Source organism: Carassius auratus, unplaced genomic scaffold, assembly GCF_003368295.1.
Source record: "Carassius auratus strain Wakin unplaced genomic scaffold, ASM336829v1 scaf_tig00216345, whole genome shotgun sequence".
Classification (NCBI taxonomy): Eukaryota; Metazoa; Chordata; class Actinopteri; order Cypriniformes; family Cyprinidae; genus Carassius; species Carassius auratus.
This window is the reverse complement of record NW_020528520.1, coordinates 25,833-46,205: the sequence shown is the minus strand read 5'-3', so window position 1 is coordinate 46,205 and position 20,373 is coordinate 25,833. Positions and strand designations below refer to the sequence as shown.

Below are 20,373 nucleotides of genomic sequence, written 5' to 3'. Positions count from 1 at the left end.
TTCATGCATGATTCGTATGGATCTGTTAACTGAATGCAAAGTGTGAGTTCTAGGAGAATGGTTTGTGTCTTGATCAGCATGTTATCGCTCACTAGGAGTCGCCAAATGAACAGCTGCTGTTCTTTTTTTTTTTTTCAAACGGAGGATCAGTTGCCCTATTGGTTAATCTGGCAGAGGGGAAACAATAGAACAACAGTAATTATTATTGAAAAATGCCCAATGGTTTAATGGAATGGTTTCTATTATTTGATTATTTTAATTTTATCTGCAAGATACTGATATACCCATACTGTGCTGCACACTATTGACAATATTAAGCTGAAATCTTGACTTTCCAAAATTTCCCAAATCACACAGCCCTAGTCCAGGGTCACATTTAGTCTATAACAGACCATGCAAAATGTTTTTGATGTGATGGCCTGACCCTTATAGACAGAACACTAACAGAAGTACTGAAATCCAATCAGCTTCAGCCGTTTGACGACAACATGTAAATAAAAAAACAAATAAATAAATAAAAAATACAAGAACATTTCTGAACGGAGCATGTTTGCAATGTATGCCATGATCATAGAACAAAAGTATTGAAAGTCCAATAAGCTTCACAAATCAGCATTTGTTTGTAAGATTTCTCACTTACCATCTCTCTTCTCTCTGCAGATTTTGAACGATCTCTTCTCACTGTCTGATTCAATCTTGAAAGACTGGTGCTCTCCGATGATCCACCTTTTTTGCTACGACTCCGTTTGAGGGAGGTTTGAGATAGTGCAGATGTGAACAAGTTGGTGTGGTGGCTGGTCTCTGCCTCCTCAATGGGGGAAGCAGGATCTTCTTCATCACTCTCCGAGCACTCCACTGTATTTTGCACATGTCTTCAGAGAATGCACCAGAGCCAGAAAGGGACTGGTTTCTAGAGAGTTTGGAGTAGTCAGTATCAGAACTTCCCATCCTGAACCAGGAGTCAATAGGATGATGTCCCCGGCTCATGCTGTTCAAAGACCGTCTTGAAGGCCCAAGACAAGACATAGACGCTTCTTTTCGCTTGTACCGTTCTGCAGAAGATGAGGAGGAAGAGGAAGGGGAGTTGGCAGAAGCTGCCTGTTTGTTAGCACTGGAGTCAGCAGAGCTATCTCGCCCAAACCGGCAACGCTGCAGGGACTCTACACTCCCTCTTTCCCCTCTTCCAATACCCAACCCCTCACCTCCTCCACTTCTGCCTCCAATGCTACCTACAACTCCACCAACATCACCCTCCTCTTCTCCACAGCGATCACGGTGCTTGTGCCTATGCTTGTGTTTGTGGTGCCAGCCAAATGACAGCTCGGACGACATTGCAGGATAGAGTACTGATGAACGACCACCACCTAGATACTCTTGTCTAAGCAGCTTATGTTTCTTCTTGTGAAATTTGGAAGGGTTAAGAAGCAAGTGGGAGGGGTGATGATGATGGACATAAGAAGGAGGAGGGGGTGGAGGAAAAGAAGGGGAATGAACATGGTGGGATGGGCCAGAGTGAGGAGCCTGGTGATGGGGGTGGGAGTACAGGGCACTTGCTGGGGTATAACCACGATAGTAGCCAAGTCCCATTGGAGTAGAAGAGTATGGAACACCATAAGAAGGGTGATAGAAACCTCCACTGGAGATGGGAAAGCCTAACCCAGGTACAAAAGGTACTTCTGATATTGATTCTCGAAGCTTAGGTGGTCGCCCTCTTTTCTTTTTAAGATCTGGCTTATGGACATAATGAAGTGAATCACATGGGTAGGCTGGGTGGGGTGAATAATATCCACTAAAATTGATCCTGAAGATGGTGGGCAAGAGATCTCTATGTAGATAATGATGGGGTGGTGGATTGGTTCCACCTCCAAGGCTGCTGCTGGCTCTGGCACTTCCCATGGCAGACCCGCGGCCTGGGCCTGCTGCTCCAGCACCCAGACCCAAACTGCTACCCAAACGAAGTGTTGGTGTGCGATGACCAATTCGTACATCACTGAGCTGCACACAGATCTCATCCAAATCAGCCAAGAAGTCTGGGTCTTGTCGGCGTGACCGCAGTTGCAAGTACTTCTTCTTGCGTTTTCGCTTTTGCCTTTTTAGTTTGTCATAGCTGGGGCAGCCATGTCCACGGCGTTTGCACTTATGCTTGTGCTTCTCTTTATGTCCAACCAAAGCAGGAGATGGGGCAGCTGGGTGCGGTCTTCTTGTATCAGGTGATGCCCTCGCTCCAAGTGGGGAGGGTGTAGGTGAGGGACGTTCCAAGAGAACTGTAGATGAGTGCCTCCTTCTACCTCTCGAAGAAAGACCCATTCCAGCTCCCATGGCTGGACCTATGACACCAGGCATTAAGAGTCCACTTGCCATACCCTGCGAGACCCCTACACCAGCTAAGCCACTTGCACTGCCAGCCTTTTCCCCACGGTCTGAGGTGCTGTTATTGTCTGTCCCAATTCCACTGTCACTGGGTACTGTCTCTTCACTGTGTGATTCACTTACTGGGGAAGGTGTGGCCTCCTTCAGCTCACTAAGAGGAGCAGGAGACGTGGGCAATAGTGGCCTTGGAGGAGAAAATTTTCGATAATGGTAGTGCTGCCGGTAGTGGTGGTGGTGATGGTGGTAACCCCGGCAAGATGATTTCTTTTGAGATTGGTTTGCGGTGGATGATGAGGAGCTTGCTACAGTGCGAGCAGAGGGGGCTGAAAAAGTAGGTGGAGGAAAGGAAAATGAGTGGTGGCCCTGATGGGAATGGCTGTAGTGTGGGTGTGATGAGAAATGCACTGAGCCAGGTTCAACAAAGCTAGCATCACTGATGGGACTCTGGCCTCCACTTGACTGCGAGAGTGAAGGCGACGGGAACACCTCAGATGGAGGCAAGTGGTGTTGCTGGTTTTGTAAGGCCTGTGACTGGTGATGATGGTGTGGGGACGAAGTGTTTGGTGACAAGAAAGGTTCAGGAGGGGGTGTGGGGGCACCTGGCGAGAGATTAGCTGATGTTTTTGGCTTACGACCCCTCCTTTTACCCATATATATTGTCCCCTTTTTGCTAACGTTGATCTGGGGTCCTAATCTGCCCCCAAATGTAGCAGCAATTGATGATAGAGACCGTGGTTTGGTAGCAGCCGCAACCCCCGGCACTCCGCTGCTTCTTGAGCTTTCCTGCTCAGTCCCTGGTTTCGGCCCAAGAAGTATTTGGCTGAGGAGCCTTTTCCGTTTTACTGTCTTCATCTTATTAATTTTGCCTATAATTGTCTTCATAATTAGCTGCCCATTGCCCTTATTACGAAAAGGTTTTTCACCTACTAATGCATCCCCCGACTCAGGAGCAAGTGTTGGGGGCTGGGTTTCTTGTGGAAGGGTTGGCGGCGAGCGCTTGGGACGTCCACGCTTTCTTTGCATGAGTTTAGGTGGATTAAAGTCCACTTCAGGGTGCAAAACAGGGGGATCCTGCTCTTCTTTAGATTTGAGCAGACTGGAGAAGACTTTTGAGGGTGCCAGTTTGTTTGGGGTGCGGCCACGTGCTGGTGCATCTAACCGAGGCATTTTGGACTTGGGCCGTCCCCTCTTCTTGGGTGAAGAATCAAAATATTCTGAAGCAACAGGGGACATCCGATTACCAGAAGGTCTCTGTTCCACAGGTTGCCAAGTAGGGGATGACGAGGAAAATCCTGATGTCATTGGTTTCTGATGGATAGAAGCAGGCTCATGTGAAAACTTGTGGGTGCGACTCACTATCTTTGTCCAGCGAGGCCGTCGTCCTCTCCGCTTCTTAAAAGGTTTTGAATCCTGCTCAGCTGGTGATGCAGGAGATAGAGTGCCAGTGTCATCACATAGTTGTGGTGGGCTCATGTTGGCACCAGAAGGGTATGAAGGTGAAATAGTGCATTTGGTGGACTCAGTAGGACTTGGTACCCTATTAACACGACTTTCCTGATTGGGACTACGTTTGACTGGACTTGAGCTCTTACCCCTCTCACTTCGAGGAGCTGTCAAAGAACACCTTTCTTTAGCATCTTGCTTTCCTTGCAAAGCTGGAGTAGAGCCCTTACTTAAATCTCTGGGACTGTCTGTGTCTTTGTCTCGGTGACGCTCTTTGTCTTTCTCAGTAAATTCCTCGATGCGGGAGGGGCTTGCTCTAGGCCGTGAGGCTATTGAGACTGGTAAACACATGTGGCAGCCTGTACTTTCTATTCTTTCTAAGGAGGAGGATGAAGAAGAGGAAGATGGTGGTGGTGGTGATGAAAGAGACATCATGGAGGAAGAATGAGATGGGCAAAGCCCAAGACGAGATTGAGATTTCATACCATTGGTTGTACTGTTGTCAGTGCTATCATTTGTGGATGTCGTCAAGCGACTACTGTTTTGAGACAGTGCAGTACTAGTGGTGGTGGTGGTTGTGCTGCTGTTGCAACTGGTGACCCCTTTTGAAAGTCCATCTGATTCCTCTTTTTTAGAGGTGCCAGAAAATTTCTCCAGAATACTGTCTTTATTTTTGGACCCATATGGGCGACCTGGGGGCCGTGAAACTGGTGGTGCTGGGGCAAGGTGCACCGCCCTGGAATAGGTGTTCCTATTGGCCATAGCCCGTTCAGGGCGCTGCAGATTAGAAATTAAGGGAGGCGAGCTACTGTGTGCTGGAGCTGGTGACACCTTTCGGGCTTTTGGCTTAGGGCACTTTGATGGTGGACATGTAGCTATGAGCTGAGCGAGCTTCTCAGTAACTGTAGGAGTACCCCAGACAGAAATTCCCCTGTCTTGTTCCTTCTGCCCCTCAGTAAAATTGCATTGAGGAGTTTTTAAGATCCCATCTGCTTTGGGGTCCTGTTGCAATGTAGTAGCTGGGGGCATTGTCAGTGGCGATGGGGTAGGAGCAGAGTTGGTTTGTGGAAGGTGGTTTTTCTTTCCGGAGGAGGGTGATTTGCTTTCAGTCATTGGGCGATGAAGATTAAGGGGTCTCTCTGAAGAAGCAACGGATTTTACATCAGCCTTTCCCTCTGACTTACAGGCAAGTTTTGGAGGAGCCTGTATGCATATAAAGAAGAAAACGGTGAAAATAATTGTACATATTTTTAATTCAGTGTACTATAAAAAATAATGGAACACAAAGAAATTATGCATTATTAACTGTGCTGTTTTTTTTACCTAGTTATTACCAAAATAATCACATTTTATATTTGGCAATATGTGTATGCCACTACAATTCCTCTTTATTGATTGAATTTTGGATCATAATTCCCTCCAAATCAATAAAACAGCATAAGGACTTTAGAGAGAGATGGGAGGAGAAAGGAAATATGTGTGTGAAATAGAGGAGGGGAGAGTAAAGTCATTTGGAATGACCCATACTTGGAATTAGTGCTCTGCATTTATCCCATCCAAAGTGCACACACAGCAGTGAACACACAGACACACCCAAAGGAGTGGACGGGCAGTTTTGTGCTGTGGTGCCCGGGGAGCAGTTCGGGGTTCAGTGCCTTGCTCAAGGGCACCTCAGTCATGGTATTGAATGTGGGAGAGATCGCTGAACAAACAGTCCCCCCACCTACAATCCCTGCCGGTATGAGACTCGAACCCGCAAGCTTTTGGTTTATGAGTCCGACTCTCTAACCATTAGGCCACAACTAACAGGGTTACAATACATTATGACACAGAATTAAGACAAAGAACGATGGAGAATAAAAAAGAATGCTCTGGGTCAGACAGAAAAGCATATTTATGACAAAGAAATGTAGAAAAGAAAAAAAATTAAATAAAAAGTGTTTAAGTGTTTACATTACCAGAAAAGAGGAGAGTGAGAAAGAAAATGTAGCAAGATTTGAAAAGCTTGTTCATCTGATGAAACCACATTAGCTAGGAAAGTGGAGTGAGAATGATATTTGAATTTGTCCTGCACTTTCAATCATGTCACTGTTGGTTTCTTTGTAATGTAATTTCAGCTAGTCTCTTTCTTTATGTACGATGTCTTAAGTAATGTTGCATGAAAAGTTAAACAACCTTACCTTTTTTGCTGGAGCACTTCCATTCACAGGAGTAACTGGGCTGGTGGAAACGGGAGGAGGGAGAGAAGGTGAGGGAGATGAAGCAGCAGGAGCACTGGATGATAGAGATGCTCCTCGGCTGATAGAGGTGCTTTTCTCTCCTTCTTTTCCACGACTTGGGCTAGAAGTGTGGTTGCTCCCATCACTGGCTGCGGCCCCACGATTAACACGTCCTCCACCTCGTCCTCCACTATGCCTTACAGTGGCTCGGAAGGCTGGACGACAGACATAGTTCTCCAGTATCTTAGGAGGCTTCTTCATGCGCTTGGCCTGTAGGCCTATCTTGAGCTTGACATTTCCCTCTGAGTAACTAGTTTCTTTGACCGAGAACTGTGCTGGTTGCTGCTGTTGGTCACTAGTCCCACTTTCAGCAGCACAAGTTTCACTTTGTGCCCCATCTCTTGGTTTCTCTCGTTTTTTCTTTTCCTCTTCATCGTCCTTTTTTCCTCCTACTCCCTCGTTCTCGCGTTCTGCTGAAGGGATATTGACAGGGAGCGGGGGCGGTGTAGAGGCCCCCCCCTGTGTCCTCTGATCCATTGGTGATTGGGGGAACAAGTGGGGCTTGAGTGGGACAGGATGTTCTCACTCGCAAGTATAGGTAGGTACTGGAGAACTGTGCAAATGTCAGGTAGGAAGAAGGAAGTGGAATGGAGGGGATGGGGAAGGGGGAAAAGCAGAGGTTGGAAAAAAATCCTTGTTGGGTTGAAGCAGTCGTCCTTTCCCAGGTGCCCAGCCTGCTCACCTTCAAACTGAGGAGATAAAAACAAGAGAGGGGGTGTTACGACCAAAAGACAAATTAGCCACACTTCTGAGACAGCCTTAACCTTTAATTTAATTATTAACACAGAACGACTTTGCAAACATGCATCACTACCACCACAAAAACGACTTTGAATGATCCAACTAAGGACAGGGTAAATCTAGTCACTAAAATCCAAACTCCACAGGGTCTTTTGATTGTTCTGCATAGTGGATAGTTCTCAATGATACCCTATGTGGCCAGACAGAAAGCTGAAGTAAAATTAAATTAATAAACAATTCAGTAATATTTGTATTTTAAGTGGTTTTTGCAAATGCACTGCTTCATACTGATAAAAGAATATGATCACATTCACAATTATACATGGATAATGCTTAATAAACTGACAACATGTAAGATCCTGTACTGAACAGATATTAACAGATGAAAGTCAAACAGTTTGGCAAAAAAACTATTTTTGCCCATCCGTTTAATTGGACTCAGCACTTTTACCAGTAGATTAAATTAATTTACCACGGTATCAGTTTTTTCATCAAAACTGGAGATAAGGTTTTCTTTTGTTATGTTTTTATGAGCCGATTTTTGATAGTTTTGTTGTACATGTAAACACCAATGGAATGAAATGTTTCAAGAAGGCTTATCAACTACTTTTATGGTACCTATTTGGAGTTCAGCCAAGTCCCATTATGAGCAAGACCACTTTTGCAAAACATCACATAGTGTGCCACAGAACGAAACAAGTCATAAGACTATGAAATAATTTCAGAATATCCATTTTTGTGTGAACCAGCCTTATAATACTCATGTAACTATTAGGAATGCATCGGTTGACCGGCCATAAATAGGAACCGGATGGTTTTTGCTTAAAATACGTTAAATATAATAAAAGACTACATTGTAATCATTCGCTATCATGTCATTTGCGTGGAACTATTATGAAATCTGTGCACAGGACACGGGCAGGCGATCAGCACTGGAAGTGCAGATCTACACGTCTGAGGCACAGATAGCAGGACGCGAACAGACGTTGGTGTACTGCCGCACAAATAAGAGCCCCTTTCCTGCTCACTGAAGTTGAACGAGCATACTGTACCTGTGAAGGGATGTTCAGCTCAACTTCTCAACAAATGTGACAAATTTTTTTTTTTTTTTTTAGTAAAGCAGAACTTGCATACACATTTAAAAAGCCACATCAGTTCTGTATAGGATGATTATTTTTATTTTATCTTAAAATTAAATGGACTTTATTTGATTTTAAAATCACTTGCTGTAGCACACAGAAAAAAAGTTTCATTCATCCAATTAAAAAATTTAAGGGTAATGATTTAAAGGGGTCATGACATGGGTTTTTTTATTTTATTATTATGGTCCCCAAGGTGCAATTATAGTATTACTATAGTAAAAAAAAAAAAAAACTTTTAAAATGTAGTGAATTATGACATTTTCCCACCCTGTTTCTCATCCTTTGATTCAAACAGTCTGTTTTGGGTTGTTTCCCCTTTAAGAGTTCAGTGTTAACGCCCACTGTTATGATTGGCTAATGACATTTGACAGAACATTTGCGGATTGAGCGTAACTGTTTAGTAGCGGGTGATGCATTCGAAGCGATGGCTCTTGCGATGATAAAACCTTATATGTTTGAGCCGGAATCAGATGAGGAATCAGAGGAAAATGAACCATCACCACAACAACGAACACTGGATCAGCCCGTGTCCACATGGAAAGTGAAACTATTTTGAATTAATAAAAAAATTGTAACCCGAGACACTTGAAAACGGATTATTGTTGCATAATTATTCTATAGCTTAATATGCTAACAGTTTAACATTATTTACCTAATTTCAATGAAATGATGGGGTGTACCAAGGACAAAAATGCATGCACAGGCCATATTTGAAGATGCAGCATTGATGAGGCAACATTTTTAATCCTACTAGAAAGGCGACATATTTTCAAGATTCTCTTATACATATGTGTTTATATTAGCCAGTGATTAAAAGTAATATTGTTAATACCCTTAAATGACAATTCTACATTTTCCCTGACGTCAGGATCTTTCGGCAGCGTATTCAAAGATGTTGTTTGTCCACAGCCAGGAACAGCACATCTGCATGGCATTGTAATTTTCCTGTACACAGACCCACTCGCTGTCCGTCGACTGAACACTTGTGAGGCGCGCGGCTCGACAACGATCCGAAATGAGCGTAGTTGTCTGGTGCTGGAGGCGGTCATATGCAAATGGTTGGAACGTCACTTCGCACCGTGACGTCACTTCTTACCATGGATCCAGAACGAGCTGTATTTAGAGCTTGATTAAATAAATGGCTCGTTTATAATGGGGAGGACGTCTTAAGCTATGAAACTTGCAGGACGTTTTAATGGTACAAAGACCTCTTATATTCCAAAAGATCAAGGCAAATTTGGTTTCTCATTTCATGACCCCTTTAACTTGAGACAATAGTTATTTATTTTTCATTAGCTTAAATAAAAAAAAAATATATATAAATATATATTATTTTTAATTGGTCGAATGAAACACTTTGCATCTTTGTTTTGTTCGCACCAACATTATCTGATTTTAACATTTTGGAATAATTTATTTATATAGCATAGGCCTACTTTTATTTGGGCTTGTATTACTGGTAAAGGCCTTTTTATTTTTTTTTACCAAAATGTAAAAACTAAAACTAATCCTGAATGCTGATTAAGAAACCTCTTATTGAATGTGTGTTGATTGTGTTTGAAATTGTATAACTATGCAGTTGTTGCTTTTAATTTCACATGGTTACAGTTAATGTTTTCATTTAAGGCCAGTTCTATGTAGTTTCAACCCAATTCAAAAGCAAAAGCTAAATGCTGATGTCTGTACCATCTATGTTTGTATTGAATGTAGACTACTTACTGTGCAGACACTGGCGTTAAGTTCAGATAGCTACGGTTATTGTTTTCAATATCCAAAAGCCAGTTTCATCTCGTTTATGCATACTTTCCTTCTTTCTTGTTTGTTGCTAAAAAAAACAACAATCTGAAATCGGTATCGAATTGGCCGGTTTGCTTGAAAATAAAAAATCGGAATCGGCCCTAGAAAATCATGATCGGTGCATCCCTAATAACTATAAATATTTGGAAAGGAAGATCAGAATTTTTCATGGTAATAGGAAATTCTAAGCAGTGAAGAAAAAATTAACAATCCCTTTTTCCAATCCTTTGTAAGAGCCTTTTTATAAACTTACTTGGATTATAAAAGACAGAAAAAAGTTTTTTGGAATGCACAAAATAAAGTACTGGGGGGCTTGACAAAAGTAATCTTATGCCCCTTTCACACCTCCAAAACAAAAGGCCACTGAGTAAGTTAGTACTGTGCTAAGCACAGGTGCTTTCTGAGGGTCAAGTCATGAGAGGTGAGTCCGATTAGTGACCTCATCATAAAAGGACCTCTGGGAGACAGAGGATCCAGTCACCTTTTCAAGCCCTTTTTATGACTGCCAGTGAATGAAAGACCGGGAAAGAAAAAGAAAAAAAAAAACATGGAAGAGCAACAGAAGGGGACAGTTTCTTTATGCGCCGCTGAGAGCCTAGGTTAAAAGGTTATCCAGAACGGCTATTAAGAATTCATTGGAACACTACATAAACGGTTACGAGAAAAAGCTCCAAGGGCCATTTTACGGAGTTTTGTTTCATTAGTGGTGGTATTTTATATTGAGAAAGTTGTTTTCTGTGAAATCACCACAACTATAAACTGTGCTCCAGAACTTAGAGCCCTGCCTTCCTTCTCTCTACTCCAAGTTCTCAATGTTTTCTACAATTACTAACCCCATCTCACTTAAACACACCCTCTCTCTTCCATTCACCCTTTCCCATTTCACATGAGGCCATCCAAAAATCACACCTCTCTTGTTCTCTGCCCAACTTACCCTTTCACCCTGTTCTGTCACTCTCTCCGTCCTCTCACTCATTTAGTCTCCCTCTAACACTCACTTGGAAATCTAACAGTAAAGCAGTCAAACTAGAGTCGTTGTGCTCCTGCTAATCGAAAACACATTTCCCCAGCATTCCCTCCCTCCATCTTTTTTCCCTGGACCGTCCCTCCCTTAGTGACAATCATTCCCCTATTTCCTCAGCGCTGTGGGTCGTACTCCGTTTCTCGTTACTGTGCTATTCTCTCTTTTATCCCTCCTCTCTTTGCAAAGAAGATGCCAAAAATAAATGCTACCTTGTATAGTAAAATGGCTTAGAGAAAAGTCTTGAGGGAAAGCTGGACAAAAAAATTTCAGCAAGCTGTCGTTTGCAAAAATCCAACACTTTTATATTTAGGTATCCTATCTGAAGCAATGGGATTCAAACCCATGCTCTTGGCGTTGCAAGCATCATCCTCAACCAGCTGAGCTACTATTAATTACTATTCCAATAACAATGTGAACCATTACTTTTCGTTATTTACGTACATTAAGGCTGCTTTCACACCCAGGTTCTTTTGACGTCAGAGTTCGGTTTGTTTGGATGACGTGAACGCCAAACTCGGGTGCGCACCCAAGAACCGTACCTGATCTTAAAAAGGGTGGTCTGAGGTACAGTTCATGAGAACTCCGGTACGGTTCACTGCTGATGTGAACGCAATCATACTAAATTGGCGGAAGTGAACCATCATTGATGACATATTATTTGATAAAAATAATTTTCACTCCCTTTCCTGACAAGCGTGACTGACGTGTTGCAAACAGAGAGGTGTATGTCTTCATTTTTGTTCGCCTTCAGTGTTCTTCAGATCATTTGCAGTACATTCATAAGACAGACATAAGTGCCATTATGTACCGAAGCTTTGTAAACAAAACGAACGGTTCAAAAACATAAATACATAAAAGTGCATAGAGTAATGTTATGCATATGCCGCCTTCTCCTGCGACGCCATTACTAAACAAAGGGGTAAACAGCTGCTGGCTTGATGACGCAAATTAACCGGGTTCGGACCCAAATAACATAATATTAACACAGCCCAGTGGGGGCGGGGGGGCAATCGAACTCGGGTTCAGACCAGGCAAGCGAACCAAGTGTGAAAGCATGAACACTAAACTAAAGTGTGACCAGATTAATTTTCAGAAGCATTTTTTCTTAGTGTGACAAAAATGAAAGTCAGTGATTCGTCTGGTTCCTTCTCCATCCACGCTCCTTTAGCACCTGTCATTCACAACTCTTTAATCAATGCTCGTTTTGGCAGCATGAGTATATAATATATAATATACTAACTCTGTGCATTAAGATAGTCTTTCTGCTGCTATGAAATTACATGCCTACATTTCTTCTACGAGCACAGAAAACCACAACCTCTATGGAATTATTCTGCTTCAATAAAAATGAACGTAACTTTTTCAGAAACTATCAAAAATATGCCATTACAAAAGAAGAAAAACACAATGAAAATGAAAAAAAATCAACACAGTTGCACAAATGTAACATGCTCTTCAAATACGTTTCATTTTTGTTAATGTTTTTCAAAGATTCGTTTTCGCTGATCGTGGATTCTGAATGCATTGCCACAGATTTCGCTTTTGTTTCGCAGTTTTTCGTTTGGAGTTCTGACAAACTTCTCGTGGGGGCGGGGTTAACAGTGATCTATTCTGATTGGATAGTGAGCTTTTGATGGACTCAGTGGCGCCAGAAAATGGTGGACATATTGGATAGCTCTCGCGGTAATTTGTATTACTAAATATGTAAATAATATTTGACCTTTGATCGTCTCTTGTCCTTCAAGACAAGACAAGCTTGTGTTACTGAATGACAGTAATAATGTCTCCTGAGAGCTCATCTTTACAAACTGAGACGATCGAAGGTCAAATATTATTTACATATTTAGTAATACAAGGCACGACATGTTGCAGAAAAAGAATCACTGCGAGAGCTTGTTTTTTCTTTTTCTTTTTTTGTTAATGCAGAAAACAAAAACATACAAAAGTATAAACATACATCACAATGTCAACCACAAAAAAAAAATTAAGAATAAAATAGAACTAAAGAAAAGAGGGCCAAAATCTAAACAAATTATATATGATCAAATCCGGAAAAAATTCTAACAGTCCTTATAGCTTTCTTATTAGTAGATACTGAGATTACATTCAAATAGTTTTCCGTTTCTTTTAGAAACACAGAGAAGACAGGTTTACAGTTGGAGAATTTCCATTTGTGAATGTGAAATTTTTTTAGGAAATTTTTTTAATTAATAACAAAACTGATATTTTCGTTTGTGGGGTCAGAGTCATAACACCCACATCTAATGTTTTTCATATGTACTGAGAAGCCTGGCAAAATCTTACACTTGACAAACACACCAATGTCATTCCACAGTTTCTGAGTGTAGTGACCAAAATAAGTATAAAGTTTCTTCAGAACTCGAACAAAAAGAGCATGTAAGATCAATGTCAGATTTAAATCTTTGTATAAACTTCTTTACAGGGTAGAACCTGTGTATGAGCTTAAAATAAATTTCTTTCACTTTGTCTGTGAAGAATAATTTTTGCGGTAGAGACCAGATTTAATCACCACGAGAGCTTTCAATATGCGCAGCGCACGCCACTGAGTGACGTCTGTACTTCCCGGTCAGAGAGCACCTGTCCATCAAAAGTTCACTATCCAATCAGATTATATCACTGTAAACCCCGCCCCCACGAGAGGTTTGTGTTAAAACGCCAAACGAAAAACTGCGAGGCAAAAGCGAAAACTGTGGCAATGCATTTAGAATCCACGATCAGCGAAAACTAATCTTTGAAAAACATCAACAAAAATGAAGCATATTTGAAGAGCCTGTTACATTTGTGCGACTGAGTTCATTTTTTTTTTTCATTTTCATTGTGTTTTTCTTCTTTTGTAATGGCATATGTTTGATAGTTTCTGAAAAAGTTACGTTCATTTTTATAAAGTTATGTTCATTATTATTGAACTAAAATGTTATTTCATAAACCTCCAGCCAGCCAAAACACACTGCAGGAAAAATAGGGAGACAGTGTGAGTGGAGTTGTAGTTTAGATTTAGTGAGCCTGAGGGTATGAGAAACAGCACTGACAAACTATATTAAAAAATATATGGTGTGTTGAGGACTTACAGCAGACAATTATCATCTGCTCTCATTTCCCTCTCTTCCTTTTGGATGGAGCCTAGTTATATTTTGTCTGTTTCTTCAAAACCAGCATTTAAACTACAAGGTCACATCCTATTAAAGCTGCAATGAAACAGCCTAAGTATGCGATTATTTTCTTCCATATTGTGATGTACACTGAGTGAACATTGAAAAGGAAAACATAATGGTTTATGGTTCTATCGATGGTCCACTAAGTTCTATCCATCAGTTGTCAAACAAATTATGTCTAGACCTTTTCCTAGAAATTTAACTTTATTTCCACTTTCCTTTAGACATTTTTGTCATTACTTTTAACCACCTGATCTTAAAGTTATTTTTTGTGTCTGTGGTTCATCACATCAACCACAAACATACGTTTACACTAACGTTTGACAACCAGAAAGTGTCTACATAATTTGTCTTTATTTTGAACAATATATATATAAATATTGAGCATATTCTCAATCACAAAAAAATAAACGCAACTTAAGTTCTCAATTTTTTGGTGCCACTATAAGCCTCCCTGCGATTCATTTATCTTCTATAACATACAGCTCGCAACTTAGCATCAGATGCCATCAGAAAGAATCACAAAACGAAACTAAACCATCAAACACATCTGTTATTAATATGCACTCATATTTCAAACACAATGCGTCGTGGCTAAATCTTTTCCGACCACAAACTAAATGCTTGAAATCACGCCTACCCACTCAAACAGCACTCAGCCACTGGGAAGCTTACTTCTGGTTTCCTTGACAACGGTGTCAGAGGTCAAAGGTGGCTCAAAGGCTCCAGACACCACTTTCTACTACACTACTCAAGACATCTGCTCCTATGGGAAAAATATAACCACGCAAAGGCGCGCGCAATTTGCACGTGCAACGAACACTATTGTGAGCGAGGTTAACTGAGGATGATCTACAGCAGGTAGCGTACTACAGATAGTTCATTTCTATGAAACGAACACATAAAATTCAGTTCCCAAAACACCTTGTGAATGCATACCGCAACATTTCCTATTTAGCATTAACTTACGTAACGTTACCAGCGGCAACAAACAAAGCTTTTTCGAACATTTCATCAAAACACTGGATTTTCTTCACTTGCTTGACAGATGTCATAGTTAACCAACCAGCTCGTTTAAAACCCTTTAAAGCACATTTTTAGTCTAAATGCAGAATTTATGAACAAGTTGCTCACCTTATTAGCGGTCCAGAACGGCGTTCACATAATTTGCGATCAAAATCCTCTCTTCGTACGCAACAGCATGCTCGCTCGGATATTTATCTTGAAATCGCTGATGTGCCCAAAAAAAAGCAAAAGGGGGGGAAAGCGGTCACATTTCACGGAAGAACATTCCAACCAATGCATGCCATAGCAAAATATTCGTCTAGTGTGTATATATCCAGTCATTCCGCGAAAATGAGTTGTGACAATATTTATGCACTAGTCACGGTTTATGATCCTAATATAGCTAGCATAGCTCGTTAGCAAAGAGCATATCATGAGCTTAATCTTAAATTAGAAAGGTGTGCCAAAAACTAGACTTATATGAAACAATAATAGCAAGTTATCAGACTGAGACTGGGTGTTAAAATACCTCACTGCCATTTAAATTTTGAATGATGTCTGTGAGCAAGGTATGTTAAATTGGCTTTGCTCAACATCGCTGCTATCACCCCGCGTACACAACGTCAACGGTCATTCAATTCACGTCTCTGTGTTGTTTACTACCCCCCAAACGAGTGAAGTGTCACCACGTAGATCATACCACTAAACCGCAATCTAATGATCTGTCATTTCAGGCACATTTGCTGGACTGGCTAACTATCCCCGCGATACGTTCACACGACTAACGTTAGTACGTTAATGTAAACGAAGCAGCCGCTTGTTGGAGCGGAGCACATTAGTAGAGTGTTCCCTTCTCGCTCGGGTCGTCAATAAAAATCCAGCAATAGTGTAAAAACATCCTAGAATGGAGCGTAATATAAAAATATCTCGCTCTTCGGGATGAGCCCTGCACGGGTTATTAAAAACACTGACAACAAAATGGCGGCTGCTGCGTTGAATCAACAGAGGACCCGAAATGGATCTCTCCTTCAAATTCTTTGCCCTCTTCCTCCTCTTTTGTGCGGTGCTTGTTACCCGTGATAATCCGATGTGTCGCCCGAATCCCTATCCGGATCCGCGTTAGTCGAGCTCAGACGCGTCGGAATGGGCCTCTCTCGTTAATCGGGCCTCCATGTCTGCTAAGCCCGTATCGTTTCTGTCAGTACAGCACGGGCATTCTCACAGTCAGAGCGGGAGGAGGAGAGTAGAGGAAAGGAGGGGGACGGGTAGAAGGGAGGGTGTGAAATGTGGATAGTATAAAGTGTGGAAAGTGCCACTGATTACCTACCGAAAGAGACAGTTGCGTTATTTTACGTGAGAGGAGGGTACGCCGTACGTCGAGTTTCGCGCTGGATTTGAATGAGGTGTGATTTGTGCATGAAATACATTTTAAAATCATTCATCATTATTACTCTTGTAATAAGTATCTAATTAAATTTAACCGTGTTATTTCTCCACCCTGCTCTTTTTGCTAAGAGGAAGAAGAATCTATTTCACATTTATTCTATTTCTGTTATTATTATAAATAATTATGTTCAGATACCAGCTCCCCTATTTCTTGTGTTCCATCAGCTATATAATATTTCAATTAGTAAGGTTCTTTTCCATTCTGATATTTCAAAAACAATCTTGTAGAGTTTTGCAACATTAATAAATTTTTTTGCTACTTTCATATTTTTTAGGAAGCAATTCCTTAGTTATGCACTACTATCCAAAAGTGACAATTAGGACTTGGATTATGTCTTAAACTTACAATATTGTGACCTATTACAATATATTCCTGTGATGGGAAAGGTAGATTTACACAAGGTGGTGCAGATTATCTATTATTATTTTGTATTATTGTTGCTCGATTATTAATAAAGGTTTGCATTATCAGTGTTTTTAATATCAATAAAAATGTTTTACTGCTTAACAATTTTGTGAAAACCATGAAACATTTCTTCCGGATACTTTTAAGAATAGAAGGATTAAAAACTGCATATATCTGAAATAATAATATTGTTTTTTTACATTTTACCGTCTTTTACTGTCACATTTGATCAGTTTAATAATAACCCAGTTTTTTTTTTCTTTTTAATGGTATTTACCCCACACTTTTGGATGATGTCTTAAAGGTACGGTTTGTAAGATATTTGCAGTAAAATATCCAAAAACCACTAGGCTAGTGTTATATCATTATATTATCACTAACAATATCTCTAATGTTTTCAACTACTTGTAAATCATGAGAAAATTCCCATTCTAAACAGTGACACAGAGCAGTGCAGTTGCCTGTCAATGACGTTTGTTACCCTTTGTTACCGCCTTTACTGATGTAGAAACCACATGACAACAGTGTCGTGGACAAATGCGGAAGTCTGATTGCATCTTTGCATTGATTTTGAATGTAATCTACTCACTCAAATGGTTGAACTCGCGTTAAATACATGATTTATCAAACCGTCTGATTGATGGCCGTCAGCGGTTAGGTAGAAGACAACAAATCCCATCATTCCACGCTCCTCCTTAGCTTCATCAAACCACGCGATTGTTATTGTTTTGGTAGTGCACCCTCTAGTGGCAGGTCCTACAACCTGTACCTTTAAACTTTATTTGATGGGTAAATAGCACATCCACAAAGCTAGATACCTTAAATTTCAACCCAGCAGCAAATATTAGCTTCTGATCTACATTTATTATTGTCATAACTTCAGAAAGTCTCCTCTAATAAAAAAGTTTTGAAGGCATCTTGTATTATAGAACGGTTTTTAAGACAATGTAATTTTTTTGTGTTTTGTTCTTTTGTATTGAAATATATTTCTCTTTAAAAAAAAAATACAATTTGCGCATCTACTTTGCTTACGAATCAGCCAGTCATGTTGTCCTAAGAAGCAGTGACCAATAACGTGAGATAAGAAGCGCAACACTTTCATTGTGATACATGACACATGCGGCGTTTCATCTGCAATAACTTTTGTCACTTCTATGTGTGATTTTGTGAAATGTATAAAGTGCTATAAATGGTTTTGTTTGTTTTGTTTTGAGCAAAAATAAAGAAAAACAGTATGTTGTAACATGTAGCATCATGTATTTTCTTCTGATCTTTTTTGTAGCACCTCAGAATGTTGACGAATATATGACGAGTAAAATTATACTGCATTAAAGATTAATTCATAATGTAAGTAATGACCTATGAGTAAACACAAAAATGCTCATTAAAGGTTTCCCATGTTTTCATTCATAAAACACAAACACATAATATGAATAACTCATGTGTAACCGTGTGAACTCAAATAGCACACATTTATCCATCAGTAAGCATTCAGTAGAAAAACTGATGACACACCAGTCACAATCTCGGGATAGTATAAACAGGATCACAGGTGACTACTTTAAAAATGCATCCTAGCACTGGAGAGAGAGCTGAAGGAACTATTAACTGTTTTATACTGCTTACACATACAGTATACAGTAAGCAGTACTTCAAATAAGGGAAATGTAACTATTCTGTGTCCAGTAAACTGTAGCACAAACTTCTGATTGTCTAATTTATTTGTAGCCTGTTTTTTGCATGTATTTTTGCAGAACTGAGAGACAACTGCCTAGAGAGGCAGAGAAAGTTTTTTTTGTCAGAAGATCTAGAAACTGCTTTAATATTCAACAAAATTAATTCTTCTATTAATCACATTCTTTCACTTTCATATGCTTCACAATATAATAGGATATATGATCCACAGTCACTGGTATACCTCAATTATTGAAATTACCTGATTCATGTTTACCAATAATAAATAATGATTGCTTATGAGCTGTGTGACCAATACAGAGTCTAGATATTATTGTGTCCTCCTTCCTAATTAAAATTTTTTTTTCCATTTCCATCTTGTTTTTGAATGTTGTATAGATGCCAACCCTTTATGTGTCTATCCCGGATCTTTTGCCATTTCCTAATCATAGGCCTTCTGATTATTCCTTTCATTTTGGCTTTACTAAGTGATATGTTTATGTCTACATCGGTTTGTTTTAATGCCTTCTTGGCTGTTTGATCAGCTTTCTTTTCTCCCTCTATCCCAACATGTGCCGGTACCATCAAAATTAAATACTTAATCTATATTGGTGAATTTTGATCATGCTTTGTGGGATAACATATAATATGTCTTGTGTTCAAATAAAATGTGATGTATTCGTCAAATGTTACCTATTTAAATAAGGCTGTAGTTCATAGGCTAGTAGCCTAGTGTTTGTGTGTTATGATATCTACTGAGGCCTTTATGATCACAGTCGCAGGGAGACGGATGTAAATGTTTCCTTCATTAACACCTTAAAGCCTTCCTTGGGGAAAAATAGGATAAAGCCAAAATATTATCAATGTGCTTTTCTTATTCACACGTTGGCCTACATTATTCAGACATACATTATTATCCAGACGCTTTGGCCAGAGATTTTGGCCAGACAGCTGGTTATCATATTAGTTCTCCTCTAGCAATTAGCAAAAAGTTCACAAATCACACCTCATACTTTTTACACATAAATTTTTTATACATTTCTTAATTATTCTGCCATCATGTTGCCAGTTGGTTCCTGTTACCGCTGGTCTGTTGTCTGTTGTCCCTATCAATAGCTATTTTTCCACCCCCTTTTTTTATGCACATTTTGGAATATCGCATAAAAAACTGGATGGGAACACCAAGATGCGCAAAAATTCTGAAATTGCTCATAAAAAACATATGTGCACAATTGTGTTGGGTAAGCAGTTTATCCATTAATAAAAAATTTGCGTAAACAATGATGGAAACACATTTACAAAATAAAATCCTCCATGCTAATAAAAAGTCATGTGACTGAGCTATGGGATGACAGAACCTGACTAACCAGTGGACCAATGCACAGCATCTGAAATTTTATGATCGTGCTTAAATTCCAGAGAAAAGTCTGTCACCAAAATATTTCTATGTAATTGTCTCCCAGAACTGCCTTACATGACTGCTTTCCCAAACAGCTCTTCGCTATGAGCTGCAAGTTATTATATAGGAAAATTATTATATCCGGAGGCTTATCCTAATTTTCTTGGTGATATTTAATGCCAGCTTATCAAGAAGTGACTTGATTTTGAGTGAAGAGTGATTTTATTTGACATGTTTAGATGGAAACAGTGCTTAATATGCAAATATTATGCAATAGTCAAATTTTGTGCATAAGAAAATAGGCAACTTTGAATGGAAACAGCTTATCCCAATTAAAAATCTAGAGTTACTGATGGTGACGAAGGGGTAGTCTGCTCTTTCTCCAACTCCGCAAGCCTAGAGTTGCAGCGCAGCTGACACTGTAAGAGCATACACTGCTTGCGTTTAGCGGATGTTCTCCAAAATGGTGCTACG

At 40.1% G+C, this 20,373-nt stretch overlaps 1 pseudogene; it reads right to left on the bottom strand.

Annotated features, from left to right (window-relative positions):
• Positions 1 to 636: 636 nt before the first annotated feature.
• LOC113097649 (histone-lysine N-methyltransferase ASH1L pseudogene) lies at positions 637 to 16,280 on the bottom strand (annotated as a pseudogene).
• Positions 16,281 to 20,373: the final 4,093 nt, after the last annotated feature.